Source organism: Octopus bimaculoides, chromosome 15 (assembly GCF_046866305.1).
Source record: "Octopus bimaculoides isolate indiv1 chromosome 15, ASM4686630v1, whole genome shotgun sequence".
NCBI lineage: Eukaryota > Metazoa > Mollusca > Cephalopoda > Octopoda > Octopodidae > Octopus > Octopus bimaculoides.
This window is the reverse complement of record NC_142942.1, coordinates 55,256,415-55,275,425: the sequence shown is the minus strand read 5'-3', so window position 1 is coordinate 55,275,425 and position 19,011 is coordinate 55,256,415. Positions and strand designations below refer to the sequence as shown.

The 19,011-nt window shown below is 33.2% G+C and overlaps 1 protein-coding gene and 1 long non-coding RNA gene across 2 annotated transcripts in view; both read left to right on the top strand.

Annotated features, from left to right (window-relative positions):
* The window catches only part of LOC128249520 (uncharacterized), a 532,792-nt gene that overhangs the window by 160,487 nt on the left and 353,294 nt on the right, over positions 1 to 19,011 (top strand). The window lies entirely within an intron of this gene.
* Positions 10,676 to 18,989, top strand: LOC149132539 (uncharacterized). The gene is made up of 2 exons (XR_016244476.1): positions 10,676 to 12,763; positions 18,557 to 18,989. It is a non-coding gene; the product is annotated as an uncharacterized LOC149132539 (long non-coding RNA).

Sequence of the window (19,011 nt, the reverse complement as noted above, 5' to 3'; positions counted from 1 at the left end):
GAAACATCATAACATAGCAAAAACAGGAAAGCTTTCCAGATATCAAAGAGGAATAGATGAGTATCTACAGAAGAAATTGTTTCTGATAGAGGAGAGGAGATTTTATAGCCAAACAAATAGTGTAAAAGAAAGTACTGAAGATGCACGAGAACCTAGAAAGTAGTATTTGGGATCGACCAGTCAAACATAATTGATGCAGCTTATCTAAAGAAAATAAGCGAAGAAGTAATTAGTGTGAATTAGCAAGACAAAGCAGTGCATTAATGAGTAAAATGTTGGAGAAAATGCCGAATTGGAAGAAGCCAGGATGAGATTTTATTCAAGAGTACTGGTTAAAGAAATATAGTAGTTTACTTGTGAGGTTGAGAGAACAACTTCAGGATTGCTTTAATCGAGAAGTAAAACTAGATTTGATGAATAGAGAAAGAACATAGCAATTATAGACCACCAGGCTCGAAACTGTTAAGAGGAATGCTCTTCGAAAGTATTTACGAGCACCTTGACAACCGGAACTTGCTGCCCGAAGAACAGAAAGGTTGCAGGGAAAAGGAACGCAGAATCTATTATACGTAGACAGCGATACTTTTAACTGGGTTATTAAGTATGGTTTTAAAATACTATGCAAAGAAGAATAGGGTCTATATCAGAAAACACTACACACAATCCGTAAAAAAATATTTTAGCAATGAAGAGGCCACATTTTGCGCAAAACACTCTCCCTCGATTCGAACAGCTTAAACATAACTGACTCCACACACAACATATACCCTTAAACAATAAACCCCAGGAATTCCATATAACATGGCAAGCCCAATGTATATACTATTATATGTACAAAAATGACAACCGATATAATGGGTGGGTGTGTGTGTGTGTGCGCGCGTGTGCGTGCGTGAGTGCGTGCGTGTGTACGATTAATGCCTAATAAAATTACACATTCCACATAACATATGAAGTACAACTAAAAATAAAGACGAAAATAACAAGTAGCAAGAAACTAAACTCCACGAAGACAAGACTTATGGAACACATGAATTTGAAGAGAGTATACTCGCCTAATCGCCTCAAAATGCTGTATGGGAATAAATGAGAGAATGCTGTACACCTCTGAGAAACACGACGTAACAGTTCCGCATTAAGTTACAGAATGAAAATAGTTAAATAGTTATTGTAATAATTCTGATTTAGACACAAGAACAGTAAGTTTGAATAAAGAAAAGGATGAGATCGTACCCTCGACACCAGATGTTGACTTAAGTGTAGAGAGGATTGAACTCAGAAGGTAAATAGCGGGAAGAAATATTGGAAAGATTTTTTCCCGACACTCTAACAAATAATATTATTATCGCTAAGATTTCTAAGAAAAAAAGCACACTAAGAGAAATCTAGTATAGCAAATATAATCTATATAATTGACTGGACTACTTGTTTAAAATTGTTTTATCGATTGCCAATGTTTAAAGACAAAGTAGATTACATAGTTGTTAGTATTGCGCCACCGTCTTCATATCATTTCACTATGTTCTGGTGTCAAAATAATGGACTATAGCCTCTCCCAATCTTTTATAAACTTCCATTTATGTAATAAAACATCATGATAACTATTACATCTATTATTATTTTTTCTCACCATTATGATTATTAATGTTATTATTGCTATTGATGGGATGGTGGGTTAGTAGTATAGTGGAGCATTCGTTAATATTTCTAGCTTTTAATAGTTATGATGTTTTTACTTATTGCGACATCAACGTTGCCTTTTATCCAACCGAAGTCGATAAAATAACGTACAAATCAAGCTTTTGAACACGACAACGTTGCAATCTATGAAATCCTTCTGCCTAAATTGTTGTTTTTCTACTTAGAGTAAAAACGATTATTGTTTTTTTTTTATTAATGTCTTTATTAATTTTGATTTCATCTTCACATTCATAATCACCACGATCTTCAAGTTTAGTATTCCTATCATGAAGTATATTAAATCTACCCTCGTTGTAGTCATCAAATATTACACAGCAACAATTTTGCACTTCAATAAATAGTAATATCTACACATTTGTGCCAAAGATAAAGCTAAAATTCTATAAAAACCTATAGTCATTGTGTTTTTACATGAACAATTAGCGAGGACTTAATAATTCCATGCATTATATTCCTTACTGACTAGTAAACCTGTTGCGTATTAATCTGCGAATACGAGGCAAAGCAAAGCAGTAAATTATCAATGATGCAGCAGCTCTTATATTCTTGACAGCTAACCCCCAAAGCCAAGGTAGCAGCATTAACTGACATATAAAGAGAAAATCTGGTGACCGTAAAGAAAAGTCATGAATGTTATACTATTTCATGTCCAATGATTCTGTGCTCTGAATTCAAAATTATAGAACAACCTTCATATATTAACACAGATGTAACAGCTTTACACAATCGTCATTTTATAGCATAGAGAAAGAGACCAGACGGTGAAGTTTTACACGACGAGTCGTGTATAGGCTTTTATAAATTGCATATATACGAAATAAAAATTAATATACATGTATATTTATGTACACATGCGCATGCATAAACACATGCACACACACATATGCACACACACATATGCGTGTGTGTGAGTGCATATACAAAGGCACAGCCATAAACAGTGATGTACACGCTCGCGTATTTATTAATAATCAGTAAATTACTCGAAACGTTTCGAACCACTTTTGCTCTTCAAGCTAAGGTGAAACGAAGTTAAAGTGAAAACATCATTTTCCAGTCTCTAGTTAACACAATTCTCATTAGCAAAAAAAAGGTCTAAGGAGAGAGTGCTTGTTGCAACCCTGTGTTGAATGTAATATAGCTTTTAATGTATTGTGACGTGCATAGTGGCTGTTATTTTGTCAAATATCTAAACGATTTTTCTGTGTGAACATTATGGCTTATACAGTGGTTGGGTAGACGATGTTCGTAAAAATGTTTTGTTTGCCTATGAAAGATTATATATGGGTTTTGGTTTTCAATAATATTTGTAGCAATTTCAGGAGCTGTAATATCCAACATATTCATAGACTACACTGTCTTTCTTGAGTGCTCTCTCTGTCTCTCTCACTCTCTCTACCCCCCCTATCTCTCTATCTTTCTTTCTCTCTTTGTCTTAGGTGCAGTGTCGTAATGGCAAAATATCATTTTCCAAAAGGCAACAACAAGGTGCTAGTGGTCTCTTCATCCTGCAGTCTAAATGATGGTAAAGGCCGATCATATGGACATCAAAAGTTGCTTGCACGGAGTCCTGTTTCATTATTTGCAATATCAAAACCAGCTGCGTGAACATCTCTTTAAACATTTGCTTATGTCTGACGAAATGAAATACTTTAGCATTTAGCGGACATTTTGGCAGGGGTTGCAAGAAGAGTATACATTTTAGGTCATGTAGCAAAGTTACACAAAAAAGAATATGTAATTTTAATGACATTTGAATAAGCGTCCGTTTTTGCATCTGTTGGAAATCGAGTCTTCTTAAATATAAAGACTTATCTGTATCAGCAGCCAAATTCACATTGAATTGCAGATTCATCCGAATCGCTTTCAGCTTTCTTGTTCTACTGTTGTAGAGGTGTTTTTGTTGGCAACATATATCCCTAAAAATCAAATATGCGATTTGGCATCGTTCTCAGAGACAGTTATCTTGTTGAATGTGTCATTGCCGGAGAATACGATGGAAAACATTAGTAGTTGCACCATCTATAAAACTCTTGGCCATAGATTGGTGATGGTTGGATTGCATAATAGGTAACATTATTACTTTATTTGTTGTACTGAATAGGTAGTTTTTTTGCTGCGGTCAAATGTAATATAATGTGTTCAGTAACCCGATTCTGAATGGCATGAAGTCTATCAACAATTGATTCCAAATACGTATAAAATATAATCGCACTTTCATTTATGTTGTAGATTATCTTCTGTAATAAGGAAAAGTGTGATTATATGTGTGTGCGTGAATGTGTGTGTGTGTATCTGTGTGTGTGTATATATATATATATATATATATATATATATATATATATATATATATATATATATATATATATATATATATATATATATATATATATATATATATATATATATATATATATCTGAATATATATATACAACATAAATACGGTCCATGTGTTTATATGTATGTATAAATTTCCCCCCGTTAAGAAATTATAAAGTGAAATACGGAAACTATTCAAATTAATTTTCCGGTAACTTTTCATAGTTTCTAATTTCGCTGAAATAAACTCCTCTACTTAGGTTTATCATCGACATCTCTTTCTTCGTAGACATCGGTATATAATTCTATTAAGTTATTCTATCAACTAAATTATTTGCTATAACAAATTAGCAACATTAATCTCTCCTATTTCATTTGCCAATATATTATTTTTATATTCATTGCTATTAGCATAATAATGCTATTATCATTATGAATGTTTTACATTATAAATTTCTAATAATTAATGCATTTTAATATACATTTCTAAATTCTTTCACCAGTTTCTTAATTATGTAGCCATGACCTATTTAATATCCTTTCCCCAAATCTTACGCATAAAACTTATCATTGCATAATTATGTATACATGAAGAGATAGATATTAAAGTGTGTTTTGTCTATATTAATATGATATTGAACACAAATTCGTACAAATGTCTATATTAAATCAGTTAGTACATTAATAATTACTTATGTATTCAGATATCTTTCTGTATTCACGCATATTCATCAATGTTTGAATCTATTCAAATAATTCTATTAGGAGTACCAATTCATTTCTATAACTAGCCCAGTTATCGCTCCTAACACTTCCTGCTTTTCGTTTATATCCTGCTGTTTTCAAATTACATAAAATCTTAGAAAGAGGCTTTTAATAAGTAATTTAGTAAGTAAGCAGTGCTCAAAAGCTCTTGTATGTATGGGTGTGGAATTGTGTGCGATTGTGTGTTTTTGTTTTAGTTCTCAGCGACACTTATACCAGCAACTCGTTATGTGTGTATGTAAAGGTTCAATAACGTTGTTGCTATACAGAGCTTTCCAGGAAGCTTCTTTCCTTCAAATATATACTGAGGTGTGCATCCTTGAGGAATAGAACATATGCATCCTAATTACAATGGTTTGCAATATATGATCTACCCGCCTTTTGTAGATGCTTCTGTTCAATTTACCTGGATAATTTGCCCACATTCATCCTGCATTCGGGCATAAAGAATTGTATATACATCTCCGATATCTATTTCGGAATAAGATAACTGGACCATTACTTAATAAGAGAATGTTTATATATAATGCAACTTGGAAAACATTTATTTTCTGAAGATGTAAACAATCTCAAGACACTACATATTCGAGATCTATAAAACTGAGCTTGAAATTTAATGTAGATAGTCCTGGATTATTGCTTGTTTACACCTTTTTGAGATCAGATAATTTTCGTCAGTGTAAAAAAGATATATGTATTTGCATTGGGAGCCTTTCGCATGGAAGTTCGGTGATTGTCGTACCCTGACGAAGGGTAAATACTCAGAAACCCGTGTCCGTGCGTATCACGTCACATCGACGATGGGGAGGATGACATCCCTTTGCAAATACCGACAGGGCACAGAAAGTGTGTCAATAGGCAGCTGGAGGAGATGACCTCCTGGGGCTACAAGCTACAGTAGTATTCACCCTTAGGTGTTAGCCGCATTTAGGTGGCAGATATACTTCATGTTGTCGTGCTGCCACTGTTTATACCTCGTTCAGAGATTTATTTGTTCTCATATATATATATATATATATGTGTGTGTGTGTGGGTGTGGGTGTGTGTGTGTGTGTGTGTGTGTGTGTGTGTGTGTGTGTATGTATGTATGTATATGTATATATATATATATATATATATATATATATATATATATATATATATATATATATATATATATATATATATATAAACACATATACACACATGTTTATGTGTCTGTATGTATAAATTATGTAAAAACCAATTAAATCTACAATTTCTTAAAACAAAAATTAATATGATTTTTTTGTCAAAAGTTCTTTTGCCGTATCGAGTTGTAGTTTCTATAGCATAGACTATCGCTGAAATTAGAGTCAGTAATAAGTATAATGATCAAGAATGTGATTGTAATCTTGTGCATAATATAACGTTATTATCTTGGTAATCATCAATGTGGTCGCTGTCAGTTTAAATAGAGGTGAGCTGTGTCAGTGTGTGAACAATGTCGTTGTAATAACACATTGTGGAATAAGATTCCCGAGATTATCTATTTAATGTCAGTGTGCTACTGCTTTCTCTTGATAACAATGATTGATTGATGATGATGATGATAATGATGATGATGATGATGATGTTGATGATGATTGTGTTGATAGTGAGGAGAATGAGGATGACGAGGAGAACGAGAAAGATGGGGTCGGAGAGGACAGCGAGGATGAGGAGGAGGAAGATGACGATGATGAACATATGATAGCAAATAATAATGAAAATCATTTCTTTCGTGTACAACTCCTGAACATTCTGAATATTCAATTTCTTGCTATTTTTTTCTTTTTTTCTTCTTTTTTTACTTTATACACTTAACGTATCTAAGAATTTCAAGGAGATTCCGGGAGGCGGAGCAGCATTCATATTTTTAACAGCTGCAACTTAACAATAGCTCATTGAAAATTTTGAAAATTCAGTTTAAAGGATTTTAATGATAGTGCCAATAAACCTAAGATGCTTAATGAATGAGTGAAAAGTAAGGATTCTGAAGGTATGGAAAAAAAAGTTTATGCCACTTATTATCAGGTATGACAATGATAATGTTTTAAATTCTATTGATTCTTTACACAGCATTCAAATCTGTGAGCTTTTACAGAGAAGTACTGTAGTCAGTCACCTCTACTCAATTACCCCGATTAGAACATATTGAATTGAACTCGAATTCACGACGATCAGCATTTTCGGGCTGTGAACGACGACACGTGAATTTAGTATAGTATATAGCCATATGTGCAAACCTTACGTTGATAGTATTGGGTTGGTGTATAACTATTGCGGCTTTTTCCCAACAAATTTTATTCGACAAAGACAATAATAATATGTAACAAAAACATATTTTAATGCTTATTCCGGAGCATATTTACCGTCTACTTCAGTTACTACTTCCCATTTACTTGGCAGACGGTCAAACCATCATTTAAAGTTGTTTTTTTTTAAATAATGTTATTGTTTTTGTCAAATTTGTTGAAAAAAAAAGCCTTAATAATTATGCACCAACACAATATTAATATTGGTTTCAAATTTTGGTACAAGGCCAGTAACTTCGGGTAGGTAGGTAAGTCGATTACATTGACACCAATACTCAATTAGTACTTATTTTATCAACCACGAAATGATGAAAGTCAGTGTCGTCCAAGGTAGAATCGGAACTCAAGCGTAGTGACGGACGAAGCATCGCTGGGCATTTCAGTAGGCGTGCTAACTGTTCTGCCAGCTCGCTACCTGAGTTCAAATTACGCCGAGGCCGACTTTGCCTTTCATCCTTTCGGGGTCGATTAAATAAGTACCAGTTACGCATTACGGTCGATATAATCGACTTAATCCGTTTGTCTGTCCTTGTTTCTCCTCTTTGTGTGTGGCTTCTTGTGGGCAGTAAAGAAATAAAAAAAACGTTAGCACGTCGGACGAAATGCTTAGCCGTATTACGTCTGTCTTAACGTTCTGCGTTCAAATTCCGCGGTGATTGACTTCGCCTTATATCCTTTCGTATTGGGGTCGATCTAATTGACTGGTACCCTTCCCCAAAATGTCGGACCTTGTGCCTAGTGTAGACAAGAATCGTTAGCACGCCGGGCAAAATGCTTAACGTAAGTTCATCCGTCTTCACGTTTGATTTCAAATTCCACCGACGACGACTTTGCCTTCCATCATTTCGGTTAGATTAAATATGAACCAGTTGAACATTGGAACTGAGGACGATGTAATCTACTAATCCTGCTCCTCAAAATTTCGGGCGTTGTGCCTATAGTAGTGACGATCATTACAATAATAGCAAGAATAATAAAGCAATAATAAAAAAAAGAATTCCGGTTGTTTTCAATTTAGACAACTCCATTCGTTATCTAGTTCAGTATATTCTATCAATTCCGCAAGAATGAAAGAAGAGTGCACATATGTGAAATCTGATTCAGAATGTAATCTTACCTAAAATAGTAAATCGCCTCCAACAGTAATTAAAGCTTTCGCTGTTTTGATCCAGCAATTTCGTTACATACTTGCGTCACATAATCATGTAAATGTGCTTCAGTCAGAAAACGAGAATATTTTCAGGGCTTTCCCTTTATATAAAGATAATAATGTGTTGGTAGGTTACTTCGCAGCTGTGATGAGCCGTGTTTGCATTGGTACATTTCCTCTTGCTTTTTGATATTTTCTTTCATCATGTTCTATGTTTGCGTATCCCTTTAGCGTGCTTGAATTCGCATTTCTTTGCCTGCCTTCCAGCGGCCTTTTAATATTCCCGTAAAATACTTTTACTAATTTAAAATATAACTTCTGAAAGATGTTTTGACGTTATTGAAATTCTTCTATAACTAATACGATTTAAGTTTTTCATTTATACTCACGTATATTTATATTATTTGTGTATATTTGTTTGTTAATTAGTATTTTTCTTCTTTTTCATATTGGATCCGACTATTTCCATTCCTCCAGGTACGTGCATGTAATTCTTTCAATTTCATTTTGTTTTTTCAAGTAGATTTACTCGGGGTGAATCTGACATGATTGTGACCCTTTAGGATTGGAACACTTTTCTTTCAGTATTGCCTCTGCACCTGAACTTAAGGTACACGAATAATATACTGCTAGGAGCACGCTTGCGTACAGGTCTGCGTTATATTCATCCATTTTTTCTCTGAATTTCTTATTTTTTTAGTAAGCAGGTTGTAGGCAGATATATGTTCATCAACGATGTGTTCTCTTTGCGTATTTTCTATGACTTCTGTTATTGTGTCCTCAATATCAACTATGGTTCCTCTATTCTGATGAGTTTATTAATTTGTTTGCTCTAAAATGCTTGGAGTGTTGAGTTTGTAATTTACTTGAAAGTGTTTTCTTACTCTGAAATGTCACAAAGTGCAATCTAATGTCTTTATAATTTATTTCTATACTTGCTGTATTTTTTTTTCTTGTTTTGACATTCTTTAATTTCGTGTGATTGGATTCTGCAATATTCTTCATGTGTTCAGAGCACAAGTATCATAAATTTTGCTATTGTTTAGTTTAAATTTTTGTACTAAATGACGTGTTATGTGTTGTTTTTTTTTTTAGTGGTTTCGTTTTCACTTTTGATTGTTTTGAAGGTTGTCTTATCTTATGCGTGTCGGGAAGTTAATATTCTAAACAGTGTAATGCTCCCGGTCTGTGCAATACACAAATAAATCTAATAGTGTGGTTATTATGGCGATTTAACGGTTGTTATGAAAAAGATATTTAGTAATGATGTTAAATTATTGGCTCGCAGTAATCCTTGAAATATTGCACAAACGCAATATGTGCTCAGACTGTATCTGTTGTAAAATATATTGATCTGTTCTGGATCAGTATGCAAAATAAATTATTCAAATTTGCCAGAAATCCACTTTGAAAAGCTAGGCTGAAAGTTTATTAGGGCACAGTAGAAATCAAAGCAGATCCTGGTTTGGTGGTAAGGACTAAAACATTGTATTTTCTTTCTTTTGGGATCTGAAGGAAATCCGTTGCATGTGTTAAGGGAGAAATAAAATGCAGGAAATAAGTTCTATCTATTAATTGAATGTGAAAGAAGAGAATATTAAGCAAATAGTTAAAACATGACAGTTTGTTTACCCATCAATTTTGTCACACATGAAAATTTGATGCATATTTCTCAAATGGACTAAATAGTTTTAACGATTATGTACGAAAAAGAGCATACAAAGGTCGTTCATTTGATTGAATTTAGATTGCGACGCCACTTTATCCAATTATGTAACATGTTTTCATATTCAATCCAACTGATACATTTGTTCTTACGTGGGGAATTTTAATGTTTGCCATGTCTTAATACATTTTGCTGCAACTCTGCTCCTTGTATCCTCTTTCTATGGAATTCTTATGCATCTGTACACCTACTGTTTCCACTTTGGAAAATAACTTTTCAATCTTTCACTATTTAATCTATTATCCTCAAGAGCTCGCATGCTTATCGACGTCTAGAGTAAGGGAAAGGAAACCGACTAGCAGGGAAAATGTCAAGAAGTCTTCAACTAAAGAAGATTGAATACAAACACGTCTTGATATGAATATGCGTAGCAAATACTTTTCGTATGATGAATGAGGATCATATAACCACACATCAAACATGTGTGTGTGTTTCTTTTTATATGTAGATAGATAGATAGATAGATAGATAGATAGATAGATAGATAGATAGATAGATAGATAGATAGATAGATAGATAGATAGATAGATAGATAGATACAACGAACATATGGAACGTAAATAGTAAGTGGGTTCTGTATGGACCTTGAAATACTGTTAGTCTATGTCTGTTGAAAATAGATCATTTACGATAAACTTATGCCTTACGAATACCAACTATAGCTGAAATAACTGTCTGGGCTTCTTCACTGCTGCAATGCTTGTGTCTCTGTGAAATTCCTCGGAAATCTACTTGGAAGTAATTCGAGCTAACATAATTAGTAGGAAATGATTGTAGTCACAATCAACTAATTAGCAGGAAGTATAAAATATATTGATAAAAATAAAGGTGACATCAAGATACTTCACTAAAGAAGACATCGACCTTCAAGTAGAGAAAATAGTGAAGGCGTAGACAGTAATAGTGATGACGATTGTGACAAAATGATGACGACCGTTTTTGTATTATTATGAAGAACAGGATAATAATGATTATGATTGACATCAGATAATTATGTGTCGCTAATGACGTCAGTGATAATAGTCATGAAGCTGTTTCATGTAAAGTTGTTAATATTTGTATTGATGATAAAAATCGAGGCTGTTTTATATGTTAATGAAGGTAGTGATTAATGTTTTTGGTGACTTGTAAAAGGTGGCGATAACAGTGGTGATGAAAACAATGATTTGTGATATAGAAAAAAGAAAAACATTTTTTAATTCTTTTTTTTTTTTACGAAGGTTTTATTCCATATCAGCGACCGAAAAAAATGAAAACGAATTAGGATTTGATAGCATTTGAACAGAGAATGGATTCAAATGAATACATTTAAGTGCTGGAAGATATACCATATGCCATTTTCGTCAGGCACTAAAGATTCTGTCACTTCTCTGCTTTCATAGCTTCAATAACAATGGTAATTTTAATAACGCTCGAAGTTTCCAGAAAACATAAAAAAATATATATACGCAAACACTGACATACACAATGTATAGCTAAATATAAAAAATGTATATTCGAACGGAATTATCCGATAAAATACGTAAATACATGTATAGAAATACAATAACTCGCGCACAGAAAACAAATAAGTACACGAACAGCCCCCCCCCAACTAAAAAAAAAGACATACACACATATGTATGTATATATAAGCAGGCAAACATAGCTGTATGCACATGTGCAAGTTTTAGTGAGAGAATTGAAAATACATGAAGTGAATGAGAAAAAGCGATAAAATCACAGCTTTAAGAAGTTAAGAAAAAACTTAATTGATTGGTAAGTGGATTTAAAATAATTAAACAGCAGATGGTAATTCTGTAGCAGAAAACAAATCACTGTATCATCATCATTATTAGTGACGTGTTCATCATGAACATGAAAGTCGTTGTCGACGTCGTCATCGCCGTCATCAACAACGTCATTATTACCAACACGACCATCGTCAACATTGTCGACGATGTTACCAGCATCACCGTCGTCAATGTTAACAACGAGATCAAGGAAATCAAGCATAGCAAAAATATAACGCGATTTTGTTCGACCAATTGCATGATGTCTCTAAAGTCAGCAAAACATAAAACAGCAGAAATGAAAAACACAATAAATTTTAGGCAGCGTATTTTCTGGCGTCCATTTAGAATTTGAAATCGGGAGGCGCGTGACTTAGTGGTCAGCTCGCGATCGAAACGCCGTGGGTTCTATTCCCAGCGGCGCACTGTGTCCTTGAGCAAGACACTTTATTTCACATTGCTCCAGTCCACACAGCTGGAAAAAATGAGTAGTATCTGTATTTCAAAAGGCCAGTCTTGTCAAACTCTGTGTCACGCTGAACCTCTCTCCGAACTATATTAAGAGTACACGTATCTTTGGAGTGGTCAGCCACTTGCACATTTATTTCACGAGCAATCTGTTCCATTGATCGTATCATCTGGGACCATCGTCATTGAATTCAACTCAGGAGAAATAGATATTTATATAACATTTCGTATTTCAACACAACAAGGTTCACCAATTTGCAGCTAAAACTCTCCACCAATCAGTGCAGGAGAAAACTTTATTAGCTAATGCACTCATGAGAGATAATTCAGTTTCAACATGTTGCCTTCCCTGTTTATTGTCTAGTGAAAGAAGGGGGAAAAAACCCTACACAAATTGACACAATTCGTACAGTTGGAAACGTCCAAGAAGGTGTAAGTCTCTTCTCCCGGTTTCAGGCTTTTCACACCACTGAACAGACAGGAACTCCATTTTACCGACATTGCGAACGAGGTTACCTGATTCCGACCAGCCATATGCGATTGCAGGTTTGGTACCAATGGCAACTTTCTGAACACTTATGTAACTAATCAAGAATATACTATACGACTACATAATATGTGTTTATGTATGTATGCATGTATGTATGTAATGTATGTATGTATGTTTGTGTGTATGTGTAAACATATATAGATATTTTTAAAAATCTATATCGCTTATTCTGGAATTAATGATTTAAGCCAAGTTACAACAATATAAACGCCATGTGCGTATAGAGGCACGGTAAGAAAACCTGCAAGAATTTTCAGCAGTTTTATATTCACATTTCCTCAGGGAATCAATTTGAATTTGCATAACGCTTTATAGCTTAGATACACCTGAATTCATATCATTATGTAAAGGCTTTTGCTGTTTGAAGGATATTCTGCATTTGAACGAAAAGTATTTGGAATTCTCAAAAAGAAGATGAAATAGAAGACCTTACGCAATGGCAACTTGCATGATTTTTTAAAACCCTAATTAAACCCTCCAAGTGTCGATAATGTATTCCCTTTCCCGAAGCAGATTAACTTAATTCTTTTCCCAATACAAAAATATTTTCTTGCAGGCTGTGTTTTATATACACGTAGACACGAGCGCATGCACACCTTGCCTCATGTCTACGCAGATACATATACACATGTATGTATCTATATATGTATATATAAATACACACACACTCACACATAAATGCATAGTTGTGTATAAGTGTTCTTGTGTGTGTATGTGCGAAAGTGCGCATATGCATGTGTGTCTGTGTGCGTGTAAGAAAACTATATTCCCTTTTCATTTTTGTTCAGGCATTGTCCATAATTTAGTAACGTCAGAAAGAGCACTACACTTGATATCTGCAGCAGTAATAGGAGTAGCAGTAGTAGCAGCAGCCGGTGCTGCAGCTGCATCAAATTCTAATTTACACACTAAACAATTGAAGTAAACATCAAAGCTGAGATTACATAAAATTAATGTCAATTTTTTCACAAGGAAAAACAAGACAGTGAGAATGTTAATGTTTTTTTTTTTCACAACTTCTGTACATTTAACTCGTAGTTTGAATTAGCTTTTTTGATGTATGTTTTTAATTCTCGCATTAGTTCTTCTTGTTGGTCGTGTTGATCGCTCTCTAACATTTTTATAAAAATTTTGTCTCTGTTTATTATTATTTTTTTGTTCTTCTTTAGTGTTCGATTTGTTTTAAAATCTTGTTCCTCTACTTCCACATCATTCATCTCTCCTGAATTCTTTCTATTTTTTTTTCTTTTACACTATTTATATGACCACTATAAAAATATATAAATCGTAATTACACAGCCATCTAAATGTGTTTTTCTACTCCCCGCTCTTCAGAGAATCTAATAAGTTTGTGATTATAATGTAATTACTTCCGCATTATTGTAACACACAAAATAATCGCTTCGTTTATATTCATTTGAGTTTATAGTACGTTGTCTATATATAGTACCTATATTGATAACATTTGATATAAAGTAGAATGTGTAGATATATGTAAAATTAACATGCTAGATTTGTTTTTATATTGGTGGTTAGCCACATATATTCACTGATCATGTCTCCTTATGAATGGAAGTATTGCAGCAGACTTTGCTTCTACCCAGCATACATTATCTAAATCTCTACAATCCACTGTCCTCTCACTTTTATTAAGATGTCAGTGTGTGATGTAATGGAAATTAGGCTGTTACATTGCGCAGATTCAGTAAAATTTGTATATTATAATTGTTGGTGTGTTATTTTTCAGTCGTTAATATTCTTTTTTTTTTTAACACAATATCCACATTCACAGAATATGCTTAAAATTTAAAGGATTTCAGAACTGACAATTCGGTGTATTTATATGGGGGTGTAGTTCTAATTCTTACTATGAGTACATATTACCTAAACTTGAATTCTGCGATTTTTCTGTTGCCAGCACGCCCACGCAGTTGCAGAAGATATTTCAAAATTCCTCTCCTGATATTACTCATTATGCATGCACATATCATATTTGCGAAACGACGATTTCTACTGAAATTTAAACTTAAGGACAACCACTGATATTACTGAGTCGCAAATTTGCATTAAATTTTATGAAACAAAGAACTGGATATGCTATATTACTTTTCATAGGGACTTTCTTAATAATATACATTAATGTTCCGGTGTGTATGAAGTTTGCTACATATCATAACGCTCATGTCCACATACACACAAAGTTATATGTAGAGTGTGTAACACATACGCATGTGCAAATACAAGTGTATTCTTAGGTATGTACAACGCGCCAATCACGCACAAAAACACATGAATAAGTAAATGAGTGAGAGTCTGAATGTAGATGGATGTTTTGGGAGTAACTTCAAGTTTTATGCTGTAGGTATAACATCATAGTGTCAATGTTTGTGTACATAGCTCTGCGTACACGATATGCTGCATGGAGGACCCCCAAATAAAGAATCCCATGAATGCTGTACATATGTCAGCATAACATTAAAGTATTTAGAGGATACACTTCATTATTCGTTGTTCAATTTTATTGATAAACCCAGTAGTATAGTCTAGTTCACATGTATAGGTTATCTTTTATCATTTCCTAGCTTCAGTCATTGAAGACATCTTAGTCGAATGAATCTACTCCAGTATTTTTTAAAGCCTGGCGTTTATTCTATCGTACACTTTTGCCGAACTGCTAACTTAAGTGCACGTACGCAAATGAACAACATTTCGAAACGGTGCGATGGACGAACCCCCGCTCCCTCCACACATATATAATTACATATACATATATATATATATTTATGTGTGTGTGTGTGTGTGTGTGTGTGTGTGTGTGGCTCTGTGGTAAGTAGCTTGATTACCAACTACATGGTTCCGGGTTCATTCCCACTGTATCGTACCTTAGGCAAGTGTCTTCTATAGCCTCGGGCCGACCAAAACTTTATGAGTGGATTTGGTAGACGGAAACTGAAAGAAGCCCGTCGTATATATGTATATATATATATATGTATATATTTATGCGTGTGTATATGTTGTGTATCTGTGTTTAGCCATCACAACATCGCCTGACAACCGATGCTGGTGTGTTTAGGTCTCCATAAACTAGCGGTTCGACAAAAGAGCCCGATATAATAAGTACTAGGCTTACAAAGAATAAGTCCTGGGGTCGATTTGTTTGACTAAAGGCTGTGCTCCAGCATAACCTGAGTCAAATGACTGAAACAAGTAAAAGAGTAATATATATATATATATATATATATATATATATATATATATATATATATATATATATATATATATATATATATATATATATATATATATATACACATATATACATGTATAGATATAAATATAATCTTTCTGAGATCTTAGCGAAGTTTAATTTATAGACGGTTATAACATCTGATGAATAGGTTTCAACTTTCTTCATATTTTAAACTAGTTGTGAATGCATTATTGTGAATTGTTCAGTGACAAGGCATGATAATTCTGTTTAAACACAATATCATTATGAAAATGCTTCATAGTTACCTTTATTTCACCCATCATTTCCAAAGTATCGCCCGCCTGTATATCACCTTAAATGGTGACGTCCTGTAACCTCCCAGCTCTGAAATCAAACTTATCACTATGCGTAAATACCATTCCTTACCCTATAATCGTTTTGATAGGTTCAGATACTCAACTTGTAATTTTGCTAGGATGTTTGTATATGAAATGTTGTAGAAGCCAAAATGCGTTGAATATCAAAATGTTGTAAAGAAATACCACAAATAATTCAATCTTTTGGATACTCTACTTTTTTTCTAGCTTAAAGTCATAAAACAAATTAGAATAAGTAAAAGCATCTTAACACTTGAATGAATAAAATCAACACACTTTATATTATAAGATTAGAAATTGTGACAATTCCAAATAATCAATATCTAAATTGTAACAAAACTCAACTATATTTGGTTAATAAATTGTTTTATTAAATTAGAATGTTTTCTGTACAGCTATTTTCTCACAATACAATGAGTTCAAAATTATAAGATCATTACCCCACAACCACTACCAAAATACATTAGTAACATTTTTCGCGTGGTACGTGTAAGAAGAGAGTCGTAAGAACAATTACACAAAAAGCAACATAGTAGTAGTAGTAGTAGTAACTCTTAATGTCTGTTGTAGTAGTTGTATTAACAGTGGTAGTTAGATAGTATTTTGGACACTCGACACGCTTTTGATTATGTGTTTCACCGAAGCGCAAATGCTATTTAAGGCTTATAACTCGAAAATGTCCAAAAATATTAGCTGCAATTCTTAAAACCAAAATCTATGGGGCATGTAGATTTGGACCATTTAATCAGCGTAACTGGACTTGCATTCTATTTATGAGAATTTTGAGTCATACGTGGCACGATAAAAGTGTTAAAATTAAATATTAACTGGAGCAACAAATGTGGTGGTATTTCATCATGCGATTTCTTCGCTTTAATCCAAATATTCTTGGTTATTGGCAAGAAAGAAAGAAAGAGACGCTTAAAATATCTCTTCTTATTCCATGAATATTCTACACAAATTCTCTCATTAACAAAAATAGATAGGAATTACAAATGCAATAATTCTTTATTCTCTCACTTCTATATTTATATGTAATATAAGACGCACTGTGAATTAAGATTCCCATGGAATCTATAGAAAATACAGTAAGACCAGAGTTGAACAACTGCAAGTCATCATTTAAAGAATTACGTTATTAAGATTTCTTTGAAATAATGTCTTGTAATATTTCTATACTGAAATTTCTAATTTAAATCTCTTTTTAAATTTACTAAATTTTATCGCTAGCTGCTGTTGTCAGTATGACATTTAGACACTCAGTCATATTTAACGATATTTTAAACAAACGTGTTTGAATTTCAGGGTAATTTTTTGAAGAAGTTACACTAACAAATAAATCATCATTCTATATCCGTATATGACAAAAGCAAAAGTATTGATTTATTTCATTGAAAAAGCTCTTTTTTTCTCAATTCGCCCTCAATGAATGAACATTTTCAAACCTTTTCGAAATCTCCATTATCCCAAATTAAATGTGACTGAAAGGTAGAATTTCAAAGAGAAGAAACAATTTCGATTGCTAAATATAATGTTCAAGAGAGAGAGCAATTTTATTTGGTCCGTGAAATAATCAATATATAATATCCATAGATAAGCGTAAAATCAATAAATAGATTAATTTGATTTTGATATTGTTCGTCTCGCTTTCCAAATATGGAGATTGATTTCTAACACTGAATTGATTTGTCAGTGTGATGAGGCGGATTGCAGAATATTTAGACAGTATCCATTGCAAAATTAAACGGTAATTATGATCCTTAGCAATACCAACATTACATTAATTGACAACACTTCAAATCTCGTTCATCAACATATATCGCAAACCTATCTAGATTTAAAATTAATTTTCCTGGGGAATCCTTCATTTAAACAGGAATATTTATTTGAAATATGAGTCAGGAACATAAAACAACAAACTACAGTATCAACACTACATAATCGATTAAAGACATATTCCAAAAATATTGTAAATAAAACTATATTATCTAGTGTGTTCATAAGAACTGAATACAAAATGCTATTTGGATATTAGGTTTTTGTCAGTTATTATTTCCCTCCGCAAACTGCTTTAATATTAAAACTTGGAAACTGAGTTGGTAATTATCTTATTTTCAGTTGCATTTACTATGTTATCTTATCGTATTTTTCTGCGCATAACCTTTCGCAAAATTATAAAATATACGATATATATTATTCAGGTACCTGCTTCCAACAATAACAGAAATGATAGATTATTATCTTAATGTTGCTCGTGTGAATAAAACAGTCAACACAACTTTCAAAATAAGCAAAGCTTCAAGGGAAAGAATATGAGTTTCCAAATAGACATCGCTGATTTATAGAAACTGCACAATAGAATATGAAACACAAATGGAATGTTTGGAGTAATAATCGCGTGATTGAAATACTTCAGCCTAGAAATGAAGGCATAATGGTAAACTGTACTAGCAAAACGTAGCTCTCCATAACATGGTCCTTCCTGCAGGCCACTTTAGTTTTTACTTTCGCTTGAGACATATGGTAAATTAGAAAATTTAATTTGAATATCAATTCGCAGTATTTATTTTCAAATGGCTTTAAATTGGCATTGAATCTTAAATGTAAAATAAAACGTAGGTGATATGAACATCATTACAATCATTTCAAGTGTTGT